We start from the raw sequence: 12,386 nt of genomic DNA on the forward strand, positions 1-12,386 counted from the left end.
GTGGTGGAAAGAGGTTGAAAAACAACAACAACAAAAAAGAAGTGCCACTCCAGTAGCACTCCTGACCACCCACTCGACCCACCCCACCACGTCTTGACGCCTACGGAAAAAACCCACCTGGGAAACAAAGTGCTGGTTCCTCACAGCTCCTCCCAAGCTATTGTGGCAATAGCTCCAAAGCTATTGTTTGATGGCACACAACAATAGGTGCTCTAACTCCGCAGGAATTGGGAGAAAAAGAAAAATAAGTATTTATGTAATAGTCTCTAACCCAAACCTCACCGCTCCCACACAAAGTGCTGCAAAATCATCAATGTCAGGTTCAGGGGGCATGGAGGGATGGAGAAGAAGAAAAGAGAGCTCAGATGGAGCTAGATTTGAAGCCTAGACTGTTCCCCATGTTATAACAACTGCATGGGTTTGGTGGGGATGAACTGGTGCCCTGGGGACGTCAGAGCTGTAAAACCTGCTGATAGAGCACTGTCCCCAGTTAGGAGATGATGGAGAATTTCATCTTGGCCCTTAGCTGCTCCAGACCTGCTCTGTGTTGTACCAATCCCAGCCCTAAAATCCTTCTGGACTGCCCTCTGCCTGCAGCAATGATGGTGATCCCATGAGGTCTTCTCAGCTCTGGGAACACAGAGCAGCAAAAAATCCTCAAAATATTCCTTCTGACTGCTTCCCACCCACCAGCAAAGGTCCAGGGTAAACAAGACAGAACCACTGCACCCTGAGATTTAGGGGATAACATGATGCCTTGAGGGAGGGACAAGGACAGAGAAACATTGAAAGATGATCTAGTGTGGCAAGATCTGCTTGAGTGTGGCTGTAAAATACCTTGTGCTCTTGCAAAAACACCCAGGGGAGAGGAAAGCTGTGCATGACAGAAATGCTGTTCATGCTTTTCTTTGGAGGAGTTTGAAAGTCATTCAAAAGGAGACACCAGTTCATTGACAGCATGGAAGTCAGTGGATCTATAACACTTCCCCATACCTGGGGATCCACCTTATAATTAAGTTACCCACTCAACAAATTCATGAAGTTTATTTAGGGAATACCACCTATATTTAAAATCTGCTCTTTTATGAGAGACTCTCCTTGGGTCTCTCCTATGAAGTGACTCAGAACAAGCAATAATCTTCTTCCTGCCATCCAAATAAAAGGAAGGAAGTTCCTCTAAATCTTAATAGGCAAGCTGTAAAAAGTTGTGACATTCAGCAGCACCTGGAGCTGAATGGGAAGACGCAGGACTAAAAGACACAGAGTCCTTAATCCTGAGATAGGGAGACAGGTGACTGGTGGAGAAAGGCACAGCCAGTTCCCTGCTTGCATTTAAAGCTCTTTATTCCCTTGCTCAGCAATTCCACTGCGGCATTTATTTTTAATGCTTTATTTTTGCAATTTGACTTTCTAATGGCAACACCTGAAGTCACCTTCCTTAACCCTTCTCAGTGATATAAATTAGAGAGAACATCAGGGGGAAACAACTGCAGGAACACGACTTAGCCCTGTCAGACTTCAGTAGGAGGTGACTTGCTCCTAAGCAACCAGCACCAACGTGCAAAGGTGCAGGATTTCCCTTTATTTCCTCCAGATACACTCAGGATAGAAGGATCTAATCCCAAAAGTCCTTGCATCCCAGTACTGAGACTTATATTTACAAGCATGAGCTGAAATCAGGGAGGCAGATGAGTCATGGGGTTTGCTCTTAATTTCCTTCTGCCCAGCCCTCCCATCCCCATTTTACATTTTCTGGATGCATTTAGCAAGGAAAAAGAGGATGGGGAGAAATACCTTGTGTGACAACTGAAATGCTCCAGAAAATTCATTTTTAAGGACTATTTTAAAGGATCATGCCAAATACAGGGACTGGTGCTTACAGAGTGACTTTTGAGTCCAGGCTGCTCACAGCACCCAGGAATCAAGTTGGGCTGAAGGACTGAATTTTGCAGCAATTTGCAGGATTTTTAGAGAGACTTGGTTTTTGTCAAAACAAGACTAAATATGAGATTCTGTTGAATCACTGCTGATCAAGACATACTTCACTTTGTCCCTTTACTGGTCTCTCACTCCCCATTGCCCCCACCCCATGCTAAAAATAAAGAGTCACTTCTCCTCTCACCTGAATTTTGTTGAGAATGACACAAATCCCTAGCAACCATAGGAGGGAGACTCTCCAGGAGTAGCTGTGTCTGTTTTGTGCAGTGGGGAGAGCACATGGGTTGCTTTGTGCAACCCCCTTCAGCTGCAGTGATTGTGGACAGATGCTTTTTTGTCTGAGACTGAATCATCAAATTAATTCAAACCCTGTTAAATTGAAGTTTTCTGAAGGCACTTTGGTTCACCTGTTTGGTACAGGTGACAGAGCAGCTGAAAAGGCTCCATTCTGAAGGGAAAATAAAGCCTAATGTATAGACCAGACCCACTTCTTAGAGCAGTCCACTGCCTCCCTGGGCTCTGGGCTAAAGATGTGAAAACTTCCTATCCTGCCACAACTCTCAGATTATGTTCCATTATTGATCTTTTTTCTGCTAGGTAGCAAGGAAGTTGCAATAAAAAGGACAATAAGAGACTTCAAGGGCTTGGGATGACTGATTAAGGGATCAGGAGCACAAGCAGTGCTGTCCTCTCTCATCCCAGGAGGTTGCAGTGAGGTGGGGTTTGGTCTCTTCTACCAAGTAACAAGCAATGGACAAGAGGAAATGGCCTCAAGTTGCACCAGGAAAAGTTTAGGCTTGATATTAGTGGGGAAAAAATTCCCCAAAGGGTTGCCAAGTCCTGGCACAGCTTCCCAGGACAGTGGTGGGGACATCATCCCTGGGGGATTTAACAGATGTTTAGATGTGGCACTTGGGGACGCGGCGTAGTGGTGAGTTTGGCAGTCAGATCAATGGTTTGCTTGAGGATCTTGTCTTTTCCAACCTAAGCAATTCTGTGATATTATAACTCCTCAAACTCACTGGATTTGTGGCCAGCTCCTAAAATTGGTCAGGCAAAGAGAGAGTAGCTGTTGCCTTCAAGCAGAGGCCTTGAAGATGAAGTGAGTTTTTTCCTACATGAAGAACTAGCAGACTTTTCAAAGAGCGTGTAAGAGCTCTCAGTGCTGGATAAGATTTGAAGTTTCTCCTCCTCAACACCAACAGATATCTGGGCTCTCACCACTTCCAGGAGAGAAAAGGGTCTGCCAAGAGGCATGAGTGGGGCAAAATGAGCAAAGATTCCTTTTGCAATGAAGCATAGTTCAGAAAATCAGCACATGCTAATTGAAGTCTCCAGCACTCAGCTCTGAGCACTGAATCCCTTCTGCACATCTGTCTCAGGCCCACACCACTCAGAAACTCCTCTTTTAACCCCTCAACACCACGGTGTCTGACACAACTGGCATTCACCTGTAGGCTTTCCCTCAGCTGTGTTTTATGTGTACAAGCACAGAGCAGATCTTTCCCCCCTGCCCTCACTCCTGCAGCCTCATCTTCACATCTGAAGATTTTCCAGAGGTTCTCTGTCTCTGACAGAGCAATCCCTGCTTTCAGAGAGGCTGCTGATAAAGTAATGATATAATGGGTGAAACTTCATATCCCAGCAAGCTGCCCCTGCAGGGAAGATCTGCCTTCAGTTACAAATGAGGATCAGTATTTTGCTTGAGCTTCATCCAAGCTGAGTGGATGACAGCGTGATTCCTGAACAGGAGCACGTTCCTTCTGCCTCCCAATTCAAACAGGGAGAAAAATTAGAAGCTAAATATGCCAGATCTTGTATTTGGATCTCTCATCCCAGCACAGTCTGAAGAGAATTGAGTATGGAAGTACAGAACAAGCAGCATTTTAATCCTGGCACTGATCCTGACTCTTTCCCAGGTCTTAAGCAAGGCATTTACATTTCTATGGAGCTCCACTGGCAGAAAAACAACCCATAATGTCTCAGTTTCTCCAGCTGTGAAGTGGGAACAGGAGCACGGTGAGAAATCTGTGGCAGCTTTTATCCCTCGTGGGAGAACTGACAAGGAAAGATGAAACCCAGGAACATTTGTTCCAAAAATCAGCAGCTCCAAAGGCAGAGGTAAAAATAAGCAGATGTTTGTTGCTGTAGGTACAGCAGAGAATCATGGAATAGTTTTGCTTGTAAAAGACCTTAAAGTTCATCTTGTTTTGTCCTCTGCCATAGTGGCAAGGACACCTTCCCCTCTCCCAGGTTGCTCCAAGCCCTGTCCAACCTGACCTTGGACATTTCCAGAGATGGAGCAGCCACAGCTGCTCTGGGCACCCTGTGCCAGGGCCTCCCCACCTTCATAGGGGAGGGATTTTTCCTAATATCTGATCTAAACCTGCTCCCTTTCAGTTTAAAGCCATGGAACAGTTTAAAACCTGGAAAGGAGAAAGTCTTAGACATTCATGGGAACACTTTGAGTGATCCAGAAGAATCCTTTTAGTCCTTACAGCTTAGTACATGACGTTAAGAGTAAAATTACAAAAAACTGTCTGGACATGTGTTGATCTTGGATCTAAAATCCTTCTACCACACATCCTTCAACAGCAACACCTTAGCCTTAAATTATAAGATATTTAAACTTTTTTCTTTATATTAATAAGAGTCCACATTTTCAAAAAATACAGATTTTGATGCCAACATGAGCAAATCACATCTGTATTCTAGCTGTTGCTGGACAAGAGAGATCTGAATTCTTCTGAAATGTGACTCTGGTTCTATCTGTGTATCAAAATCACAGAATGGTTTGGGTTGGAAAGGACCTTGAAGATCATCTTGTTTCAACCCCTGCCATGGGCAGAGACACCTTCCACTATCCCAGGGTGCTCCAAGCCCCATCCAACCTGGCCTTGGACATTCCAGGGATGAGGCAGCCACAGCTGCTCTGAGCAAACCCAAATGGCACACAAACCCACTGGGTGGGCACAGGGTCACCTCAGAGGACTTCTCTTCCATGGACACCCACCTTTCTGATGTGTAAAATATCCTAACTATTTCCCCAAATAAATGGCAAATGTGGTATGAGCAGAGGAGCAAATCATGAACTCCTGCCTGTGGTGACAATGGATGGAAGAAGAGGGAGAATGAGGCTGACTCAGGAGCTCACACAAGCAGGGAAATAGAGATGTTCTGTCTTTAGAATGAAGCAAGAGTAGCACATGAACTTTTGGTAGCCCTCAGTGGTGCAGTCAAAGGAGGTGGAGAGATAATGGGATCATGAGATCACAGGATAATTCAGGTTTGAAAAGGCCACAGGAGAGCTCAAGTCCAGCCTCTCACTCACAGCAGGACCAACTCTGAGGTCAGACCAGGTTGCTCAGGAGTCTAGCTAAAAATTTGCAGTGAAGGAAGTATTTTATAATACTAAAATATGCAATTCTCCATAGTTCCTAGATGAATCTTAATAGTCTTTCTGCCTCAAGTGAGCCATCTGAGAGCCTCAATACAGATGGAAAGAGGTGACTTCAGTGCAGAGAAGGAAATGACAACCAGAGGAGACACTCTGAGTAGATAAATGGTGAACAGGGCGGTGGGGATAGACAGTTCTGTAACATCCTCTTCCATAAAGGAGCAATTAAAAATATTAAAGAACACCTGAATTAAATGAGCCTGCATAGTGCAGAGGGCATAAACTAATACTGTCTTTGTCATCAGCCTCTAAAATTTGACATTCATTGTTAACAACGTTAAGAATGTGATTTTCAGTCTAATTTCTGTGAGGATGTGGGAGAATATTCCTGTCAAGGATAATTTATGAAGGACCAGGCACCTTGTGGTAAATAGGAGGGAATGGGAACTGGTCTGGCTGTGAAATTTGGATTTCATTGTCCTTCTCAGTCATCTCTTCCCTTGTTACCTCTGTGGGGTCTTTTCAATATCCTTGGTTCACTTCCCTCTCTGCTGAGCTCTAATGAGGGAGGGCTGACTCACTCTCCAGTGGGTTCTTGAGATGTTTCAGGGCTTTGCCAAGAGGAACTTTTGTATTTACATGACCTAAGACTCACCTGCTGTTATTCCCCCCATCCTGAGTGAGGAAAATTCTGATTTCCCCACCAAAATAATTTAAAAAGAGAGAACACGCAATTCAGGAAGGTAAGAAGCCAAACCTGCTGGGACAGCACTTCTGAGCATTGCTAGAGGATCTCAGCTGGTTGATGGGCTATTGATGTAGATTGTTATTAATTAGCATCAGAGAACTAGAGAGTGAACCACTCTAACCTGATAGGTGAGAGGGTAATTCCCCTTTGAGGCAGCAAATCACAGCCACAAAAACTGCTGTGTGGATGAGGCATTTGATGTTTGTTCTGTCTGTGCTGACAGAAATAGGGGCAAGGATTGCCTTTGTTGAGACAGTCATCATCTGGTGGCAAAAACTTGGGCAAAAGTGCAGTAAATGGAGGAGTAAAATAACACATTCTTTTCACCAAAGAAATATTAACACTTAGGCAGGAGGATTTGCAGAAGCTAAACCATATTTCACCACAGCACAGGAGATCTCTCTCTTTCCAGCTTTCTGCCTTATCAATGAACATTGACAGGTCATGCACGAGACACTAACTCAGCTCAGTTTCTGTGGATATAAATATGCAGATGTGTCTTCCTAAAATTCAGATTGTTAGCAAATTATGTGTGCCTCAGCACTATTTTCTCCTTCTGCAGAGGAAATGCTTCACTTTTAGTAGGTTCTAAAGTCCATCTCTATTCAGCAAAGCTGTTAAGACACACATAAAGGATTTGCTGAATCCAGGTTTTCATTACTGCCTTCTTCGTGCAAGCTCACTGAAGGAATAGGGCATGAAGGAAAGGGTTTAGGGCAAGACTCCCTGACACTAACAGGCTTTGGATAAAGCACTGGGAATGTAAGTGAGAAAAGGAAAATTATCTCTAGCACACAGTGGAAACCTCTCCAATTTAGTTAAAAACACTTCACTACACACAGTTTAGTCATAAGGTTACACCTGAGGCATGAGAAATTGCCTAGGGCTAAAAAAGATTTGTGATATATTCCTAAAACCTCGCTGTCTTGCAAAGAGATATCCAAGGCTATACACGTATCCCTGATGAAACACTGATTGCAAAAATATACAAGCTCTAATCATTTCCATGAGGAAAGGAAGAAATACAGTTTTAGCCAGGCAAGAAGAAAAAGTTTGGACTTTTGCATGCAGTCATAGCAAAAGTGATGTGTGAGCAGAAAGGAGATGATGAGAGAATCTTCACAATGTGTTACCCAGCGGTATTTCATCTCTTGCCTCTCTTGGATGCACTGGGATTACAGAATAGATAGATATAACAGTAGCACTTAATAAAGAGTGGAAAAAATGGAAAGAGAAGGAAATACAGCATGTGATGTGTTTGCTGTTTTATTGATAGAACCTGAGGGAGCAGTCTGGAACTGTGTCAGGGGAGGTTTAGGTTGGATATTAGGAAAAGGTCCTTCCCCCAGAGGGTGGTTGGGCATTGGAACAGTTCCCCAGGTCAGTGGTCACAGCACCAGCCTGACAGAGCTCAAAAAAAAACCCTTTTTTTTGGGAAAAACTGTCAGGGACATGGTGGGATTTTTGGGGTATCCTGTTCAGGGCCAGGAGATGAACTGTGTGATCCTTGTGGGTCCCTCCCAGCTCAGGATATTCTGTGAGCCTCACAAAATCCCGGAATCTAAAATGAATGAAACTTCTCAGATGTGCCTGGCATGGCAGTGGCAGTTTGAAAGCAACATGCTGAAGATGTGCAGATTGAGTGTGAGTGGTTTTGACATGAAGGGAAGTCCCTTATAGCAATGCAGGAGTGTTGGAGGCCACAGGGGCACAGGGAAGGAGGCAGAGTCAAATCAATATTCAATGGAAATGGCCACAGCAGGATTCCACTGGGATAGGCTGCTCTTTGTTCTCCAGACTTGCTAAGGTTCCTCCACACTTTCAAGGAGGCCAGCTGCTATTTTCACTACACCTCATTTCATCCTCAGGCTTGCACTGTTTCCCACAAAATTCACCCTTAATTCACCTTGCTCTTCCTCTTCCCTAAATGTCAGTGAGGCCTAGAGGAAATTTTTGTGATCAACTCATAAATCAGTAGGGCTGCAGCTACACAAGGACATGGGAAATGCCTTTTCTCAGGCACTGAAACTGCACTTCATTGCATGCACATCATTAAATCCCCTTACCCTCTGAACAGTGTGGCTGCACCAAAACTGCCTCTAGAAAACATTACCTCTCAAACCGTGTCAATAACTGGGTAAGCACTGGCTAATCTGGGTCAAAAGTGTGTCAGAATATGCTTAGCAATTAAAAACTGTAATGAGCACGTTCCAGTGTCTTTGGCGAGTTTAATTTACTAGTGCAGAAATTATCTAGAAACTTTCCATCAAAATTTGTGATCTCTGAATTGGATCCACAGGGCTTTTTATGCATTTCTTCTGTTCAGCTCTGGTAGAACACCAAAATTCTATATACAAGTCTGCTGCTGCAGGAGCAAAGAACTAACAAATGGGAAATAATTGAGAAGAGAGCGCTGAAGTGACTGAAAAGCCAGGGAGACCAACTTGTGAAGAGGAGGAGAACTGCTAGCATTTGAAGTGTTTAAAGCCAAAGGGAAAGAAGAATTATTTGCAGGGTCCAGCAGAGTTTCACTAGGTGTAAAAAGGCGAGAATGAGAAAGGGATCTTTAGCAAGAACAGAGGGAAGCATTTCATCAACACCGAAGCCTGCTGGACCGTGAAATAGTCTCCCGAAATAAATGGCAGCAGTCCTGCAGCTCGGGTCATTTTAAATTAGACTGGGTGGCATACTGGAGCTGGTTCTTTAGGGAACAACTCAATACCAGTCCCAGGGATGGCCATGTCAACCTGGCAGGCAGCTCTGCATCTCAGGATAATTAGGGTCCCCAACGCTGTCATGAGGACAGCTTGACACTCACACGGCGCCAGATCCTTCACGGATGGTGCTTGTCATGATCTTGTGTTATTTATACATTACTCTGAGTCAAAAAGCCTCTGTGAAGAGACAGGCACAGCCCTCCGAAGTCAAAGCTCTGGACTATTGAAGCTGATGAAAGGTATAAAATAGCTCGCACTAAACCCTCTAAACTGCAGCCATCAGTGAGAGATTTTACCGAAAACAGCCCTCAGCAAGAAATGATACGTAGTAATGAGGGAACAAGGAACATGTTTGAACTAACAAACACGCTCTGCCAGACTCTGTGGGGCTTTCTTTTGTTTTATTTTTATTGTGCTTCATTTTCTGTCTGCCTACAAAGGCTTGAGTGACAGGCGTGGAGGCTGGCATCTATCACTTGTCCTCAAAACAGAAAGGGAATAAACATCAACATTCCTGAGCAACAACTCAGAGGGAACAACCTCTCCTAAAAATAAAAGCATTTTCCCCACACCTGTTGCCATAACCTACCCATCTCTCCTTTTTTGCCAAGGGATGCATCAACTAAAATGCAGTTCCTGGGATGTGTTTTGCTTCCTTCAGGATATCATGGAATCACAGAGTGGTTTGGGTTGGAAAGCACCTTAAAGATCATCTTGTTCCAACCACTGTGCCATGGGAAGTGACACCTCCCACTCTCCAAGGCAGGAGAATGCCCACTCTGTGGAATCAGAGCATGGGGTGGGAAACTGCTGTGAGAGAGGAAAAGGGCTGGTGGACCATCTTGGGGGAGTTCTCCCTCATTTTCCTTTCTCATCACCCCTGGGGAAGCTGTCTGCATGGGGATGATCACGGGAGGCTTTCTGAATCAATACAGCATTTAGAATCTTTTTTTATAGATCTTTCCAGTCCCCAGCTGAAATTCTCTGAAGTTCCCCATTCAGTGCTTATCCATTTCTTCTCAAACTTTTATCTCCTCCCATTTTTCAGATGACCACAGGTGCAAATGAAAGGTATGGGGTGGTAAATTATATCTATTATATCTGTATTTGCTATGACAGAGCTTGTGCCAGCACTGAGCACTGACAATGCACATTACAGTTCAGCTCATGTATTTCTGATGGCACATTTTACAGTGCTATATATAAAGCTGTTATGGCATCTATTATTCACTGCCAATACAGTTCAAGTTAAAATAGGTTTTATATAACAGTTCAAAGCAATATTTTAAGAAATAACACTTGTGTCAAGGCTGCTGTGTCCTACCAGATTTTGACATTTCCAAGCAATAAAGATCTTTTTCCAAAGTGTAAGGTTTTGGTGAGACGTCTCCCTTGCAGAAGTCTCTGGTTTTAATCTGCAAGCAATAGCAAAAGGAGCACATTTAAATAAAATGAACAGCCAGGTGAACTTTTGACTTGGCTGTTATCTGTCTAGGTGGAAACTGTGAACTGCAAAGTGCCTCGAGGGATGTTCTTGAGAGAGAACAATGTTCCATTAACCCAAACCTCTGAAGAGATTTTGGAGACATGGAAAGCACACAAGTGGGAAGAAGTCTTTGGAAGATTAAGAAAATGTCTATTATAGGCACAATTATATATCTGTCTTTCAGGACACAAATGAGAAGAGAATTTATTTCCTTATTTCTTCAGCAAAGAAGAAGGCTTTTCTTGCAAAAAGGGCAAATTCAGTGTCTTTAAAAAAAAAGTCCCATGACTGGTACCAGCACCATGAGCTTCTCTAAAGTTTTGTGTAATGTAAAGTTTTGTGATGTCTTTCAATGTCTCCTGTGCTGCTCAAAATCTCATGTTTCTGGTGCTGCATATGCAGCAACATGGAAATCCCAGTGAAAACAATCTATTTGCACAAAACAAATTCCACACAGCTCTGTTCTTCATTCTGGTCCCCAAAGAACAAAGGACAACAAATGCTATACATCAAATTGGCAATAAATTTGGCTTATTAGTTATGTTTGACAGATTAATGTGTAATTTTAACCTTCTTGGCTACTCACTGGTTGTGAAAATATACTGGAAAACAATTGTTGTGGTGACTGTGAGCTCAAGGAATCCTCTGTGTACCCACAATTTCTACTGAAAACAGGGAAGTTTTAATGTGCAAGATGAGTCCTTTCACTAGAAATATGCTCATGTGGGTCAACAAACAGAAAAACAAAACACAGTGAAAATTATTTAAAAGCACCATCTGCTTATTCAAATACAGCTGGGAAGACGAACAATGCTCTCCAAAAAAACTAATTTTCATTATATTTCTTTCAAAAGAGATGTTAAGCAAAATACCATTGGTCCTAAATATTTTCTCCCTGAGGAGAAATGTTTAAACTACATTTGAAATAATGTTTGTGGAATGCAGTCCTAGTTAGAGAATGAACAGGGATCTGTGAGAGCAAAGTAAAGTGGATAGAGGAGATGGGGAAAAATGGGTAATTCCCAGGAAGCAAAAAACATCATTAACTGCTTAAGCTGACTAAACCATTAATTGCATAAACTAAACTATTCAGAGATAAAATCATATTAGGCAGAAAGGTATCCAGGATCAAATCAACAGATACAAACCCTGCACAATACATGAACATAGGTGGTTTTTTTTTTTAAGTTACTTAGGATTCACTTCACTCCCCTCAACTACCCCACCATGGCCACATCGTCCTGTGCAGCTTGGTGCAGAGACATCAGATTGTGGCACAGAAATGGGATTTATCCAGCAAAATAAATAAAGATCTCTCCAAGGAGACACAACTGCACTTCTTGACTTCACAAAGCTGGTGTGGTTGAGGCAGCCCTGGGGGTTGTCATTCCCCACTGCCTAATGGGCAACTACTAAATATGGGGTTTTTTCCTGGGGAGGACAGGGACAATGTAAAGACAAACAAAAAAAGGTTGAGAATGCATCAGTATATATATTTTTCAAACAAAAGGGATTACAAAATCACAGAACCACAGAATGGCTGGGGGACCACAGTGGGGTCGTCTGGTCCAACATCCCTGCTGAAGCAGAATCATCCCAGACAATACAGCACAAGATTCTACTCAGATTTTTCTTACATAACTCCAGTGAGCACAGAATTACATTTGTTACCATCCCTCCTGAACATCAAAGTGCATGAACACCCCAAAACATGCATTTTCTTTACAACAAAGTTCCCTACACTTTGTCCTGCTGGATGCACTGAGATCCCTAAAAGTGCAAAATGACAATTCACAGCCAAAGATACTCAGTGTGAGAATATTCTTTGAGTTTCACCCCTAGTAATGGACACAAGTCCACAGAGCTCATTCACCTCTGCTCAGTGAACCACAACAGAAATTAGACAAACATCGACCTCAACCTGATCCTGTAAAACTGTCAAAACTTCTGACTTGGACAGCTGAGTCATATGTGTCTGTCACTGTTTGCAAACAGAGGTCCCAACCTCAAAGCACCAGCCCCCAGCAGGAACTTTTGTCCTCTTTTTGCACTGTTAACTCAATCACAATTCCTGCTGTACTGCAACCCAAAATCTATCCT

At 43.2% G+C, this 12,386-nt stretch overlaps 1 protein-coding gene across 9 annotated transcripts in view; it reads right to left on the reverse strand.

Annotated features, from left to right (window-relative positions):
* Window positions 1-12,386, reverse strand: part of TSNARE1 (t-SNARE domain containing 1) — a 460,205-nt gene that overhangs the window by 207,137 nt on the left and 240,682 nt on the right. The window contains exon 11 of one of the 9 annotated variants that reach the window (XR_014953137.1): window positions 10,125-10,215. The exons of the other annotated variants lie outside the window; for them this stretch is intronic. The gene's annotated coding sequence lies outside the window, so the exon portion shown is untranslated. The remainder of the gene's footprint in view (window positions 1-10,124; window positions 10,216-12,386) is intronic. 9 annotated transcript variants of the gene reach the window in all.

The sequence above is a fragment of the Lonchura striata genome, chromosome 2, assembly GCF_050655825.1.
Source record: "Lonchura striata isolate lonStrDom1 chromosome 2, ASM5065582v1, whole genome shotgun sequence".
In the NCBI taxonomy this organism is placed as follows: Eukaryota; Metazoa; Chordata; class Aves; order Passeriformes; family Estrildidae; genus Lonchura; species Lonchura striata.